Consider the following 17,205-nt stretch of genomic DNA (forward strand, 5'->3'; position numbering starts at 1 on the left):
GACCGTACTGGTCGCGCGGTTCCAAACTGAAGCGCCTAGAACCGCTCGGTCACAACGGCCGGCGTTTATGGGCGTCTGCTATGGTAGTGCTTCTGCTGGTATCGAAGAATACCGTGGTGTTTTCCGACAGTTTGAATTCTTCATCGTATAATGTTTACCAAGGTTTTCAGCACGTAGCGTTAACAGATCAAGTTTCCATTTTTCTTCTGATCGTTTAGTTCAGTTACAGGTTGTTGAAATGCTCAAGCGTAGGCCACTACCAAGACACGGCGAATTTCTGCACGCATCAGTGGCTCACGGGCACTAGTATGGAGAACATTACATGCGGAGAACTTGTACTCAATTCACATATAGCGTGTCTACAATCTGTACATTTGCGAAAACGTCACGCGACTTGAATTTTATCTCTGGTTAAATGACAATTGTCATTTGCTTCCATTAATACAATTCACTGATGAAGCCTATTCTGCACTGAATGGAGTCAACATCGCGATGGCCGCAGGAAAATGCCCGCGCTACAGTGGAAACCAACAGGTTGGTAGGTCCAGCCATTTTAGAAGAGGGAATGACGGGACAGAATTACTTGCATTTTTTGTAATATGTTCTGTGGCCACGCGGAGTGCAATGTTCTTCCAGCATGACGGAGCACCTCCACATTTTACCAGACATTTGGGGGAACACCTCAGCCGCACTTACCCAAATCGCTGGACTGGTCGTGGTAGTGGAATTAATTGGCTACCAATAACCCCAGACTATACGCCATTTTGTTTATGGGTTTAGATGAAGTCTGAGGTGTACAAACGGAAGGTGAGTGCGCGGAATGAACTGCTCGGTCGCATCACGGAAACTGCTGCTCTCTTTAAGGAACGTGCTGTGGCACCCAGACAAGCAACACAAAATGTTGACCCAACAGTTCACAAAGACATTGAAGTCGACGGTGGGATATTCGAACACTTATTGTGAACCGTAAAACTGCTGGAATGTGCCCTTCACAATAACATTTAGAGGCGAGTGTATTAAACATATGTATTTTTCGACTGATACTTTATAAATCGGATATTGCTTTGTTTACTAACTGTTGTACATGTGTAAACCTGAGAAGTTATTTAATAATACAGTGTAAACTGAAAAGTGTTCTGCCTCGAAAACCATTCAGAGTAGGGCATATGTCCGTATAAAGTTTTTTTTTGCTTCAGGTAAGCGTTCTGTCATATCCCTGCGACACCCTGTGTCTGGACTACTGTGGACAAAAGTGAGTTCAGTACGAGAAAGGACTCACGGACGACTCACCGCGTGTAAAGGATCCCAAAGGCTAAAACTTGGGGCGCCGTTTGTGCCTGCGGCGCCTATCGCGCGCGGGGAAAACGCGAAGTTCTGGAAGCGGGCCCAGTTTCATCGCCGCTCACGAACAGCGAGCTTTTGTTTCGCCACCAAAACACCGCTGTTGCCAGGCTTCCATTTGACGACCCGAGACAATGCGTTTGTGGACAGTGACGAGATGGGTGAATAGCCGCGGCTGTCGTAACGCGGGTCTGTTCTTTGGCTCGGCGAGGAAGGTTAGCCACTGCATCTGGCTTAGAGGTGCGCAGTGCGCTGAAGAAATCAGTTCAGGCAGTTACTGCTTTTGTCGCCGTGGTGGCTCGCCGTTGGACTAAGCATGTGGGATACTCCTAAAGATTATACGGGTACGCTATTGTGACGTAAGCTTAATCAATGCACGTAGAACCAGCGACAAAGTCGTGCCACATTGCCGGCCGCTGTGGCCGTGCGGTTCTAGGCGCTTCAGTCTGGAACCGCGCGACCTCACATCTAAAGAAATGAACGCTTGGCTTCTTTCGTATTTCGTGCAACGTTCTCCCCGATATCACCTATGTTTTGGTTTCGTTTATTAAATAATTCTATTTTTTCACTGAATCAAGTTTTGTGTGTTGCGTATACGAGCATTAAACAGTGAAATGGGTTCATACTGTCCTTTGTGAATGAGTTCTTGCAGGACGCTTGAGGTTGCAATTTATTACACTGAAATCGATAACGTATTGTAAATATGGGCATCATATATTAAGACAGCTGAGTGTAAAATTCCAAACTTAACTTATACTGTCCAGCATCGGTATGCCAATCTGGCAAAACCGCCGTGATCATCATTGCAATTATCTCACCGACGAATGAGGTTGAAGATATCCTGTGATGAAACACGGTGTCCTGCTTGCTGCGTGAAGGTGCCCGTAACAGCCTTGTGCACATCGTCGTCCGACAAAACTTGTCGGCACTTTACGGCCTTTTCTTAGGGACCACGGCGTGATAATGGCATGGGAAGAGATTAGGACTGTAGGGCGGGTGCTAGAATGTCTTCTGCTTCAGTTGCATGAGACTCGCCTCCAAATTCAATGTCGAATCGCGACTAGCACGGAACCTGGCACACCATTCCACAATGGTGCATTTCGACAGATACGCTGCCCCACACACATTCGTCATTCTCCGAGGGATGTCTCCCGATGTGTGTCGTTCGTCAGCCAAGAAAAGAATAACGACACTCTAATCCTGTTTCGACGCATTTGGTAATAACGTCACCATAGTTCGTTTCTGGACTTATCGCACGCTTGTTGTATGGACACACGCCACACCAATCCATACCTACATGTCGCTGCTTACATAGCCTCATGGGAGTCGCGCTACGTTGCATGTACACTGCGGTCGCTACGTTGCATGTGCACTGCGGTAACGCCCTCAAACGGAAACTTCATACTGAACATTTGCCTTAAGTGCAGTAGGGAAAGCGACAGAGAAGCGAAGTACAGATCAGCGGGTAGAAATCGCGCACCTCCGAATGCAACCCCGTCCTGGTGTTCCGGAGTGTGATAGGGACTGGCGAGCAGAGGACGCTCGTACCTGTGTGTGTGTGTGTGTGTGTGTGTGTGTGTGTGTGTGTGTGTGTGTCCTCACAATCTGTTCTCAGAACCCTGCCTGTTGTTCAGATAACGACCCGTCCTTACAGAGGCGTGTTGTGTGCCGTTGGCGCCACCGCATTACGTAACTGCAGGTGTGAAGCGATCGCTCAATCAAAAATCTGATGTGGGAACAGAGTGGACGCAATATCAATACTCAATACTATTACACATTGCCACTGCTTCATTTATATGCTGTTGTATACAAATGACACACTGTAACTAGAATCTATTAGTGAACATTCGAATAAGATAATAGTCCACATTTTTCACCGGTAATCCCCAGAATGATCTCGAACGTCTTCGGCATCCTCTATATGTACGTGAGCGGAAGCAATATGTTATTTTTGTGAATAAAATTTGTAGACACATTGTCTTAAAGAATTCTTATAAAACGTCCGGAAAAACTACTTGTACAGATTGATACAGTAAATTAGAGCTATAAGGGGCAGTCAAATGAAAAAGAGACAGATGAAAAAAAATTAAACTTTATTATTTCAAAAGTAATTGCCGTAACTGTTCATATATTTATCCCACTGTGTGGCAATACGGTCAATCCGTTACGGAAAAATGTTCGCCGTTATCTACAGTTATAATTGTACCCAGGCGTGCATGCAAAAGCAAACTGACAGCCACAATGTCTTTTTCGCGTCTCCAAAAATATCGCCTGAGGAGAGATAGACGGTATTCGAAACAACTTTGCCCACCACGTGGGCGGGCATTATCCTGCCACAGAATGAATGAATGTTACCTCGATTGTTTCGAGTACACTGCAGAATTTTCTCTGGAAATCCCTTACATGTTCTGCCGATCTCTCTCCATGCGATTTCCGTATTTCCAGAGCTCAGAAGAAAGACATTCGTGGCTGTCGATTTGTTTCGGACGAAGAGGAGCACGCGTGGGTACAACCATGGCTCCACAGGCAACCGCAAATATTTTTTTCGAAAGGATTGACGGTCTTCTTCTCACAGTTGGATAAATGTATTAACAGCTATGGCGAGTATTTACGAACTAATAAACAGTTTACTTTTTGTCGATCTGTCTAGTTTTCATTTGAGTGCTCCTTATAACTGCTTGATATAAGAAAAATGGTCCAAATGGCTCTGAGCACTATGGGACGTAACTGCTGAGCGTCATCAGCCTCCAAGAACTTAGAACTACTTAAACCTAACTAACCTAAGGACATCACACACCCATGCCCGAGGCAGGATTCGAACCTGCGTTCGTAGCGGTCGCGCGGTTCCAGACTGTAGCGCCTAGAACCGCTCTGGCCGGCTTGATATAAGAAAGTATAGGTCGAAAACTCTTGGTTATTTGTGTAAATGAGATTCTTGGAAGTTAATATCACCTGAAAGATATGCCTGTAAGAGAGCGAATTCCAGGACTTTGGTGTAGCATGTGTGAGAGGTGGATCTGAAAAGGACTTGTTGGCTGGCCACCGGGATCACCAAATTTGAGACCGGTGGACTATCTCATGTGGAACCAAACAGAGAATTTTTTTGTTCGTAACACAGACATTTTCGCCCTGAATGTTGAGTGTGGAAATGTGGAGCAATAACGGTTATTATATATCAGTAATATAAAGTGCTCCAAACTCAATGGCTAGCGTTAAGACTTCTTGGACTTTTTCTACTTCACCAATGTCCCTAGAGAAAAGGAAAAACCTGATGTTTTCAACGCGTAATTTCTTTCTAGTAATTTATCGCTCCTCGAACTTCGTATAAGTAGCTACTCCAACGCAATGAAAAACACAAAAATTTCTATATGCGTAGTTGTGCCTTGAGTACAGTACTTCTTGGACACTATTGTTGTTTTAAATCCATTTTTGGTACCTTAACATATTTGCCATAGAATATCTCTGTACAAAGTTTCTGTGTCAACTGGGAAACACTTTCGGAAATTGAGGCATCAACATCTGAATTAGAGGAGTGACGACCACACAATTTGACTGTAGTAACCGTAAAGTTGTGGAGTTGTGGGAGTTAATCTCTCTCTCTCTCTCTCTCTCTCTCTCTCTCTCTCTCTCTCTCTCTCTCTCTCTCTCTCTCTGTGTGTGTGTGTGTGTGTGTGTGTGTGTGTGTGTGTGTGTGTGTCCGTCCGTTTAGCAGCTGCCGAGAGAATACATTAGGCTGCGTTCACACTGCCGGCCGGGCCGAGCCGAGCCTGGCCGGGCCGCCGCCCGCTTCGATATCAAACACATGGTTTTGAATTGCGGTGTTCACACCGGCGGCCGGGCCGCGCCGACACGGCGTGAGCCTCCCGGAGCCGAGCCGACGACATTCGGAGTGTTTAATATTGCCGGCGCGAGCCGACCGCAGGCGCGAGCCTGTGGAGCAGCACTACAGCTTCTGCAGTACACGCATCACACGTCTCCCTTCTGCTTTCTTCACAAGTGTGACTGCACACGTCTTATTTTAAGATGTTACCTCACATTTCACAATCAGTGAGGAAAAATTACGTTTATTATGATGATACATGCGAAATTACTTTTATTTCATTTATTTAATCTACCGTATTTGCATGCATTTACAACAATAGCTTGCCAGCGATCGCGGCATTGCCGCCACTGAATAGTTCGCATTTACTTGTAAACGGAGACAGATATGAGTGTCACTGAGGGACGGAAAGGTGTCCCTACCAGATGATAATGCATTGTAAAGTCATGCTGTGGCAGTTCCTTATCAGTGGAGATAGAACCACTGATTCAAAGGGCATTATCTCAAAACTCTTCGCCTATCAATCTGTCTATCTTACAAGGTAATGAAAAGAATTCTGTGAGGTCATCAGTGGCTCCACATGATGAACCATCACCACTGCCAAGCGCTGCATCATGAAGAAAAAAGAAGAAAAAAGTTGGAAAATTCTGAAGGAGTATTTCTGCGATTCTTCGTTGAAGGCACAGCAAGACATTACCCAAAATGACGAAGCTAATTACTTCCTAATGATTCTCAGGAGTCCCATAAACTCTCTTCCCCTCAGAGGTTAGTGTTTGTGAAATTTAAAATACAAAAGCATGACTACAATTAACTGGAGGTAGCGAATGCTGTACAAAGTTCTACTGCAAACCAAAAAGTGTGTACTAACGAATCTTACCTTATCGTTATACACAATTTTTCTTCTGCTGTTATACTTCTGCGAAAATTTGTGTTCTGTTTAGAAATTTTGTCTTGAATGTTCTGCAGCACATACTGAAATGTATGATGATTCATTCTGTAATTTGAATAAAATTTTTCAGGATAGTTTTTAAGTTCTTCATATAAAGAGAAAAACTCTCCTAAATGCAGAGTCAAAACAATACCAATAAAAGAGTGAAGACATTGATCTACACAGCACAGACTAGGTAAAGGCGAGCAGCTGTTGGCTGCAGCTGCGTTTTCTACTGACTTGCTTGTCAGCTGTCGAGGGGTGGGGATTTTTTAAAATTTATTTATTTGGCCTCCGGCAGCTGACATCCATTTAGCCAAAGAGTGGGTATTACCTTGACAGTGCAGCGCAGCCCGCCAAGGAAGAAAAAAAACAAACAATGAAGAACAATGAAACGCACATCTGTGTCGATGTACAGTAGTTTCATTAACTCTCCATTATTTTTTCTGTCAAAGTAGACAACGAGACTACAGAATTGCGCTTCAGTTTCTGCAGTAAACGTATCACAAATCTCCAGTTTGTTTTTGTGATTAGTTTTACACCACTGATCACTAGTAATTAGTTTTTTTCTGTCCTGCATTATATGACTACATTAAACCAAGCTGTAACCGCTCGAACTCCGTGGCTTGCGGACGCGGCACTGACGCCACTGAATATCTCGCATTCCTTGTGACCAGAGACAGATATCAGTGTCATTATCATTTCATAAACTTTTTGGTACTTTTAGCTACATTTCATTCGCAACAATGTATGGTGTAAAACGCATCTAACAGTAAGCTACCCGCTACATAACTTTTTCACTACAAGATTTGTAAATCAAGTGCACAACGTTGACAAATAGCATCATTTCACAATGACTGTTAAGAAATATGAAAAGATAAATGATTCAATACGAAGCTAAGATGTTACACTAGCACGTGTACAAAAATCAGATTTTTTAGCCGCATACTTTCTTCAAAATCGGTTGGGACGCGTTACGAAACTAAGAAATCACGCGAAACGAAAAGTAGACTTTTTCTTTTTTCACGACGTAAGTAACGCTTTTAAGGAAAAAATGAGTTCATAAAACGATGTGGCGCAGTCTTATATGCCGCTAAGAATTTTTAGAACATGAAAATCGGAGAAGTGGATTTTCCCCCATTTCGCCGACCCGGCTCGGCGCGGCGCGCAGTGTGAATGCACTACTCGTCGGCCTGAGCAGGATAGGCACGAGCCGAGCCAGTACGCGTCAGCCCGGCCCGGCCCGGCCGGCAGTGTGAACGCAGCCTTAGAGAACAGGCGGGAGAATGGGCCAAGTTGGCGCGTCGTAGAGCCGACGTCAGATGGGGCATCCGACTCGCGAGCAGATCTTAGCGCCAGCATTCGGAGACATTTCTGGGTACGGCTTGCTGTCAACAAACTCCTCTCTATCACTAAACCCAAGGCTGGAACCATCCTCCGCTCTCCTCAAACCGGATTTTACGCAAACCTGCGCTACTTTTGATTAAATGGCTGTGATGGCTGCGCCCACGTTTCTCTGCTGATAGGAACAAGGGTGATATCAGGCGGGAATATGTAATATAATATCAAAAGTGCAAGGATACCAGGTATTTTCTGACAGGTTCCTCGTTTCATCTTCCCTTGGCGCTTTGCAATTGTCTCTCTAAACTTCGTCAATATAATATTTATTAAACTGCAATATTGCATTTTCATAACTATATAATGTTTCAGCAATTTCTCCACTTCTCAGTCATTCTGATTAAGCAGGATTTCTTTCGTAAAATTCGTGGGTATGAATATGCAATCACCAAAGAAATATTTCGCTACTGGCTACTGTCAATATCAGTGCTAGAGATTGTTGGCCAAATAGATGAACTTAAATGATAACCTGCCAACTCTGCACGTTATAGAAGTTGGCAGCAAAAAACCCATAGAAATAATATAGCCATTGTATTTGGAAATATTTAAATAATTCATGCAACGCTTTGACCGACTCAGAGCGAAAACTATGTTTTGGTTTTACATACAATGTAACAGGTCACGTGTTAAGTTGCTAACAGAATGCCAGTTGATAAATTTCTATATCTGCCCTAATCACTTTACAATTTTCGCTCTGGTGTTTGGCAGAAAGGTCATAGAACCACTAAAGTTGATAAATATTTGTGAAAGAGCGAACCGGAAATTTTGTTAAACAAGGTTTGTGCTAGCAATCGAAATTACCGTAATACTCTTAGCAAAATTTTTAAATGGGCATGATGTAGAACTGTTAATAATTGACGCCTGTTTCAAATGATGATTGACACACAGCGGAGAAAAAAAGAAAGTTTAGTGCTATTAAGACACTCATGTGAAGACTTCCACACGCTCACGAGTCAAAATAGAATTTCATAGGTTCGCGTGAACTGAGCTCTGATGTATACGATTACTTATTTTTGGCTTAGTGAGATAAACATTGTCTATTAGTAAACAATTTTGAAGCGTATCAGGCAGGAACTTAGTGTCATAACATAGTAAGTCATAAAAAAAACTCATGATATGGTAAGGGAAGAGCGCAAAATGATCGAGAGCAAGGTGCCTCATACTGTAGGCATCCCGACTAAATTGCATGCTTAGTGTTTGTGTGTCAGCGCAGTTGACTTTGCATCAGAAAGAAATGCTGAAAGAAATCAGAATGCTGAATCGCACATTATTTTGTAGAAAATTGCAGACGTTTCTGCGCAGATTCGTGATCTTGGCGGGAACTTGAATCCAACATCATCACATGTGTCCAGACAACAATGCTAATCATAAGCTAAGGCTTGGAACGTTATTGTTGGGTACAGAGTGATGGAACTCCCTACTTCCTGTCTCAGGGCGTAATCCTGAAAGGTGACTCGGACGGAGGCAATCTGTACCGGATTCCTGTCTTTACAGGATCGTTTGAAATGGGGGTTGGTTTAATAGCGACCACGGCAGACTAACAAGAGTTTGTTCTTTACCTGGATAACGCTACAGCCGCCACAGCTGCAGTAACAGCTGTGAACTAAATCAGCCAGGATTCCAAGTTGTTCCTCTTCCAGCCTTCTCTTTGCTTAGGTTCAGTTCGTTTCCGCATGTTATGTACATTGAAAATTTGACCTGAATTATAAGAAATGTTCTAAAAACAGGGAAATGATTGGAATTGTAACGTGGATAATTATTCTTTTAAAGTTAGGACACGTTCTATGGGTAAGAATGCAAAAAAGACTAGAAACCTAAATGTAAGCTTTATATTAGATATTACTAACCGGCATTCAAGAAAAGCCAGTAAAATTCCCGACTTGTTTGCGTTCCGGTTTATAACTCATCAGTCCATTTTCGTGAAAACGTACTCCATGTCAAAATGTAGACAGCCTTTGAAACTCAGATGAGAGCACACGGTACTATTTCCAGCGTCGGACACGCACTATGCAGTGCTTTTTCAACAGTTATTTTCAAATGTTAGACATTGACTTCGAAGTGAACTTCCACGAGGAGGGATTGGGGGGGGGAATCAGATTGCTATTGACTGCTTAAATAACTATCCTAGCATTCATTTAAACTGACTGAAGAAAACCAGAAAAACTAAATATCAATATGGTCAGACAGATTTGAGCCGACTTATCCCGAATTCACGTCCAATGATCACCCTGCCTTAGTCCGAACAAAAAATTTCAGTTAAGTTCTCGTACTACGGGTCCGCAGCGTGTGTTAACTGTTAAATGAACGTCGTTTTCTGCTTGTGACTGTAGAAGATCGTATGTTCTAGCAATGTCGGCGTTACGTTGTCCAACGAGCATACAACAGAAAGCATCAGGAAATTATAATGGAAGACAATGATAGTATGAACAACGAACTCAGGAATCTGTTAACATGCATGCACCTGTAAATACGTCATGCAGTGTCATGGCAACAGATAGAAGCTATAAAGCAGCGGTACCTCTGTGCGATTGTGTCCCGCTCTATAGTTTGTTAACAAGTACACTGCACTACAAAACTGAAGGATCGCTTTTTCGAAACACCGTAATTGCCTTCCATTCCGACTCATAACTTTGAAATTTGGTTATAAGTCGCCTACACCCAGGACAAAGGCCACACAGCTCAGAAGTTCATTGTGTCGGTTAATGGCGTCACACTGGCATCAAATTTCCCCACAATTCAGTCCAGAACCGCGCGACTGCTACGGTTCGAATCCTGCCTCGGGCATGGATGTGTGTGATGTCATTTGGTTAGTTAGGTTTAAGTAGTTCTAAGTTCTAGGGGACTGATAACCTCAGATGTTAAGTCCCATAGTGCTCTGAGCCATTTGAACCATCCCCACAATTCTGCCAGACGCCACCGGGGACGTGTCACTTGATGAGAAGGTCGTCACAGCCCCTCTGCTTCACATTCCACCCCTTCTTTTGAGACTTCTGTGGCGAAAGTCAGAACCGCGACACCCAGCGTTGAGATTACGTGGTTTCATTATGGGTGGCCAAACAAAACATTTTAGACACACCGCCGCTCACAGTCGACACGAAAAGGCATCAAGGGGGTCTCATGAAGGCCATCGATGACATCAACCCTTGAGGCGTTGATTAACACGCATTTAGTGGTCGAAAACGACAATGCGCAGTGCGATGAGCACCAGACGACGTTCCTCACAACTTCAGACACTGTTGCTACTCTGTCAGCGTTTCGGCCGTATCCTAATGACATCACGAGGCTGCAATCCCATCGAACGTGATTTGACCCCTTTGGAGTGTAAAGCGACGGCAGTTTTCGCTCCGGTATACAGGGACTGTTCAAATCATTCGACGCAATCTGAACGCGATCCGAAGCAGCGAAGAGAGTTTCTGCTTTTCCACTTCTCCCGTTTCACGCCCTCCTGTGACGTGATGAGGGGGTGGGAGGGAGGAGTGGATGCAACATTAACATGTGCATGAATAAAACAGCAGAATGCCCTCATATGACCCCGCCAGTTCGACAACACCCACGTTGTTGAGCCCTTTACAAATGTACCTATCCGGAAATGTACACTCACATTCAGCCTCGATGCTGCGCTTGCGCTTAGGGCTAGGCAACCCTTTAGGCCTAGTTTACACGTCCACACTAGGTTGCAGGCAACTGCGCTACCGGCCACTGTACATCCGCGCCGCGCGTTTGCGTAACTCGTTGGCGAAACTAAACACTTTCGGCGTGATCCAACTTTGGCGACACTAATTGCATGAGTTTTGAGATTGTGTGTGTTCGTAGAGTGTAGCCAAACTGAACTATGAAGTGGGGAACGGAGAATAATGTTCGCGTTTTGGATATCTATGCTCTGCATAGGTGTTTGTGGGATTTCAGTGATGCCGAGCCGGCCGGGGTGGCCGAGCGGTTCTAGGCGCTACAGCCTGGAACCACGCGACCGCTGCGGTCGCAGGTTCGAATCCTGCCTCGGGCATGGATGAGTGTGATGTCCTTAGGTTAGTTAGGTTTAAGTAGTTCTAAGTTCTAGGGGACTGATAACCTTAGACGTTAAGTCCCATAGTGCTCAGAGCCATTTTTGAAGTGATGCCGATTACAAAAATAAGCAACATATATTGCTGCGGTTGAGACAGTCACATCCAATCATAACATAGATGCTTTGACAATATCTGAGGTGCAGGGCAAAATTCATTCAGTTAGGAGCACATATACAACTCAATTGAGAAACATACAACCAAATGTAATTCTAGCTGTGGCAATGCACTTGTCTACAAGACGGCCAAGTTGGCCTACTCTTTGTCAAGGAATATTGTTGACAGGAGGGAAGGCTATACCAATTCAAGAAGCTGCATTCTTTATTCGATATTCATCTTTTAAAACGTCGCTGCAGTGCTCTCCTTTCACATATGTTAGAATTTTGAAATATTGCCACTGTACAGATCTATTTTGAAGAGAGTAGTTTGTAAACCATTCTCTTCTTAATGCGGCCTGCTTCGAATAATTATTGTTACTAATGTTAATAATTATTACTGTTAATTTTAATAACAATTGGTGTTAATGAAATAGTCATCGCCAACTAAATCCGTATCCATAGCATGCCTAGTGTTCCTGATTGTAAAGCACGTAATATGAGACGTGATGTCAGTTCTGGCGGTAGTGCTTCATGCATTATGACAGTACCTTTATTCCTTATCGCATAATTAACTCTTGAAACTTGAACAGTTCTGGTTACATCCAAGATAATTAAAATAACCTCTTGGATCTTCTGTTGTAACTTATTTCAGCAAGGATGCTGAGCAACCGAGCTGACGCCTTTTCTTCGTCCATTCACGAATCGAAACGTTTATTTTTTTCTTATGCAGCGATTCAAGTGGCTCTGAGCACTATGGGACTTAACTTCTAAGGTCATCAGTCCCCTAGAACTTAGAACCACTCAAAACTAACTAACCCAAGGACATCACACACATCCATGCCCGAGGCAGGATTCGAACCTGCTAACGTAGCGGTCGCGAGGTTCCAGACTGTAGCGCCTAGAACCGTGCAGCGATTCCACGCAACAAGCTACAACTCCATCACAACTCGTGCGATGTGCAGCTGCCAAAACTTTCTTTTCAGGCACGACTCAGGGACCCACATAACGACGAAACTGAAGTGTATACTGGTGTCGCCGTGTCTACAGTCAAATATGAAACCACTTGCGTGCAACTCATTCCACGCAACGAGTGGCGCAACCCAATGTCGTCGTGGAAACTAGGCTTTAGACACGTCTTAGGTGGGGTTTGCTGCCTTCAGACGGAAAAGGGTTTCGAAAAAGAGATCCTACAATTTTGTTGTGCAGTGTATTTTCTCCGTCATCGCTTCATTCGTACTCACATAGAATTTGAATGTGCAACATTGAATGTAACTTACGTACCGTTTACTTGTTAACAGGTTATAAAATGTGACGCAACTCTGCAAGGGTTCCGTTCCTTAGAGTTTGTATCTGTGCCATGACAGTGTTTCAAACATATTCCGAAGTGCAAGTATGTTAAGATTCCGGAGTTTCTCGTTCATCCTAGCGTTTTCTTCCATTATAATTTCCTGAATTATTGCCTCGTGTAATTGTAGGTGCTTGACGTCTAAATGACAATTGCGAAATAAGAACTTCTATAGCCATTAACAAAAAATGACGCCCGTTAAAGAATTAAAACTTTTGCTCTGTGCTTATCGGTACTAGCTGTCGCTGTAGAAGCTCCAGAACACAGCTATTCATGATGATGGGTTGTCCCATTACTTCCCTCAGAGACTGGCTTAACGAGAATTCAGCCCCGGCGCTAATGGCCTGTGATCAGTGACGGTTATCTGCAATTACAACGTGTCCCCCCACCACCACGGACCCAACATCGGCCCAATATTACTGGCTAACGGTTTCCGCTCTGCAACAAGGGCGAAGAAGCAGTCACCCAACAAGAACTTGCCGTCTTTTCTTAGCTCGCGCTTCCCGCAAATCTCACGCAGAGCGGAGAATCCCGAGCGAATGGAAAACGAAGCGCAGATTACTTCCGTGTATAATGAAGGCGGAAAGGACGGAGGTGCAAAATGATAGTCCAGTGTCTACATAACGTCAGTCTGTTGCAGGATACTTGAGTATATCTCGATTGTAATGAATTTCTCAAAAACAGAAAACTTGTCAGTATATCAGCACAGATTTAGAAGCCATCGCTCGTGTGAACAACAGCTTCGCCTTTTCACGTAAGATAATCTGCGAACCATGGGTGCTGGTCAACAGACTGATTCCATATTCGTAGATTAGCAGAGAGCGTAAGCCACTGTGACACGCTGTGTATTGTTAATGAATGTCGTAGCGTACGGGATAGGTTCTGAAATGCATTTGGATGGTTACAAGACATTAGGACTGATGAAAACGTCATTCTGGACGGCGTGTGGTCGTCGGATACCCAGATGATGACTGGTGTCGGACGGAAATGTGATAGGACTGACCCTAGCCTTCATGCACGTAAGACCCGCCAGACACGGTGGGCAGCAATCTGTGACTGTTTGCTGATGACGTTATTGCGTGTAAGCAAGTGTCATGTTGACTGAATGTAGGGGGGATACGAAATAACACGGACGAGTTTGTATTTGGTTGCATGAATGGCAGCTCGCTTTAAATGTCGATACAAGTTGCTGATGATCTGTAGGGAAAACATTAATGTATCGTCCGAATACAGTATTAATAGTATGCTCTTTGATTCGGCTACTTTGATTAAATACCCAGGCGTAACATTGCGAAGCACCGAATAAAACGAGCACATAAGGTGAGCTGTGAGAAAGTTGAACGGCTGAGTACGGGTTATCGGGAGAGTTCTGGGAAACCGCAAAGCACCTATAAAGTGGAATGAGTACTTAACACTTGCGCCACCAATTGTAGAGTGTTTCCGGCATCTCCACCAGATCTGTTGCAAGGAACATATCGAAACGATTCAAAAGAGAAGTGCTATATTTTTACGGGTCGTTTCTTTCGTATTCACCAAATGCTCTTAGCGTCAAACGTAAATGTGTGTCAGGAAGGAAACGCCATACCACCGAAAGTGTTTCCTGTGGTGCAATGGCTTGCTTGCACGCAGCAACTGTACAGCCTCGTCATAGGGCCAAATAGCGTTAAATAGGCAACATCAATTGCAAAATGCTGCCAACTCAGCAACAATTTTCAATTTTTGATAGGACATTACGTTGCTGGACTGTAGTATGAAGGTGGTGTGTGGTAATGTCGATCAGTGTTCATTTGCACTACTGTATGTGTTGCCTAGGTCTAGTCCTGAATCCAGTGATCGATAACAACAATCATTTGCAGAATCTCCAGTTTGGCTCTCCTCGGAAGTGACTGTGGATGAGTACTGATACTGTGCGCATGTTGTCTGAGAGAAATCATGTGTGCACTTATATCGGAGTTTTGTCGATGGAAGTCCATTTGGTAACTGTTTGAATGACGGATCATCGTCGTGATTATCATTATCATCAATGTTTTGCTCTAGCGCAGGTCTTCACATGTAGTTCTCCACACACTCATATCATTTTGCTGTCCTGTTCGTTTGCTCATAATTGTTTCCGGTCTTTATATCATACACCATCTGGAATCTTCTTCTTTTCCTTCTTCTCCCGTTCACCGTTCCCCCCATTGCATCGTCGGTAAACAATCTCTTCTCATCCAATGTCCAAGCCAATTGTGTTTCCTCTTCCTGATAACCTTTTCCCCCAACTCTTCCGAGCACTCCTTCATTTCTCACTTTGTGTAACCATTTTATCACTTCCATCCTCCTCCAAATCTACATCTCAGATGCTTCTATTCATCCTTCTACCTCTTTCGTCAGTGTCCATATCTCAGCTCCATACAAAGGACTTCGCTCCAGGTTCTTGTCGATGCACCCGCATAGAAGCTGCTCCTTATTAAATGCCTCCTTGGCAATTTCTGTGTGTGTTTTCACCTCCTTATTGCATCTCATGTCGTCCGTAAGTGCGCTTCCCAGAAATCTGAAAGCACTAACTTGCTCTATATATTCCTGCCCTAGCTTTATAGTTGTTCTTACTTTTCTTGCACATATCACAGCTACAGTTGTTCTTACTTTCCTTGCACATATCACAGCACATTTTGCCTTTTTCTTATTAATTCATTCCGAATTCCTCACGAGTCTTATTTGTTTTAACATTTCAGTCATTGTTTTTTCGCTCTCTGCTAATAACACCATATCAACCGAAAATCGAATACATCTGTCTTCCTACCCGCACTCCTCTTCTTCGTTTCGAAAATTTCTGACTCTTTTTCGTTTCAAAAATTTCTGACTCTTTTTCGTTTCAAAAATTTCTGACTCTTTTTCGTTTCAAAAATTTCTGACTCTTTTTCGTTTCAAAAATTTCTGACTCTTTTTCGTTTCAAAAATTTCTGACTCTTTTTCGTTTCAAAAATTTCTGACTCTTTTTCGTTTCAAAAATTTCTGACTCTTTTTCGTTTCAAAAATTTCTGACTCTTTTTCGTTTCAAAAATACATTAAACAGTTCTGGGCAGAGGCAGCAGGCTTTTCTCACTCTTCTTCCAGTTGTGCTTTCCTCTGTCGTCTCATCCCCAATAAATGACTTATGGCTGAACCAAAAAATTGACCTTGCCTTGTTAAGCCCCACATTTGCGCTGGCCTTAAATCAATTGTCTGAGTGTAGGCAGCTCGGCGCTCTTCTGTGTATGGCCGTGTACGGTATCTTCTGAAAGACAGAGCAGCTTCGAGCAGTACCAGAGTCGTGCCGAAAAGGTCCGTGTGCTTAGATTGGAATTCTTGTAGTGAAGAAGTACTTTTTTGGGAAACACTACTGAAGGCTTTCAGAGCACCACCATTTTCGACAGGCTGAAGATCAATTCCGCTGTATCCAAATTTCATTTAGCGTATCGGCAGACTAAGAGAGCTTAGGTATTTACGGAGACATACGGGCGATAATAACCGCTTCATTTGCGAGTAGAATCGGCGAGGTAACCGAAGTGGACGCTTCATGCGAAGTATCCTCTGCCATACAGTACTCAGTGACTTGGAGAGTACGCGTATAGGTGTAAATGATGAATCACTGGTCTGCAGACGTTTGTCTAATACTGTATACGTCAAAGAGATGCACTTCTTTTGTTTCATCTGCCAGCAACGACGAAGACGTAACATGTGGATCTCATATTTGCACTGGTTAGCGCTCGAGAAAAGAAGTTAGCTAATGCTTGCTAAACAGGAAAGTCGTTCTCAGAATTGCTCGGCTCATATAGCATCTACTAATTTGGTATTCGGCCGTCTGCAGCACCAACATTCAGTATAGACACGTGACAGTGTAATTCTTCACGGCAGAATTCTGCATACGACACGTATAAGTAGGATGAACGAAGCTGTACATCATCCTCGCCCGTTTCTCGCAGATGAGCAGTTTTGAATCTATACCTGCACTTGTCAAGTCAATACAGAGTGCGTGGCAGAAGATTATAGTACCACATGCTGCCTCATAGAATGTATCCGGAAACCGATACTCAATGCGGAAGTGTACACTAGACGTGGAGGTGGATCCGGCAGTATAAAAGGAGGCGGGATGTATTGTGTTGTAAGTAGAGAACCAGTAACAGCAGAATGGATCAATCAGGAGAGTTCAGTAACTTCGAACGTGGACTAGCACTGGATGTCACCTGTGCAAC

At 43.7% G+C, this 17,205-nt stretch overlaps 1 protein-coding gene and 1 non-coding gene across 4 annotated transcripts in view; both read left to right on the forward strand.

The window, feature by feature from the left end:
• The window catches only part of LOC124622267 (beta-1,4-mannosyltransferase egh), a 255,232-nt gene that overhangs the window by 52,562 nt on the left and 185,465 nt on the right, over positions 1–17,205 (forward strand). The window lies entirely within an intron of this gene.
• On the forward strand, positions 11,407–11,490 carry Trnas-gga. Its single transcript is given in 2 exon segments — positions 11,407–11,446; positions 11,456–11,490. It is a non-coding gene; the product is annotated as a tRNA-Ser (tRNA).

The sequence above is a fragment of the Schistocerca americana genome, chromosome 7 (assembly GCF_021461395.2).
Source record: "Schistocerca americana isolate TAMUIC-IGC-003095 chromosome 7, iqSchAmer2.1, whole genome shotgun sequence".
Lineage (NCBI taxonomy): Eukaryota > Metazoa > Arthropoda > Insecta > Orthoptera > Acrididae > Schistocerca > Schistocerca americana.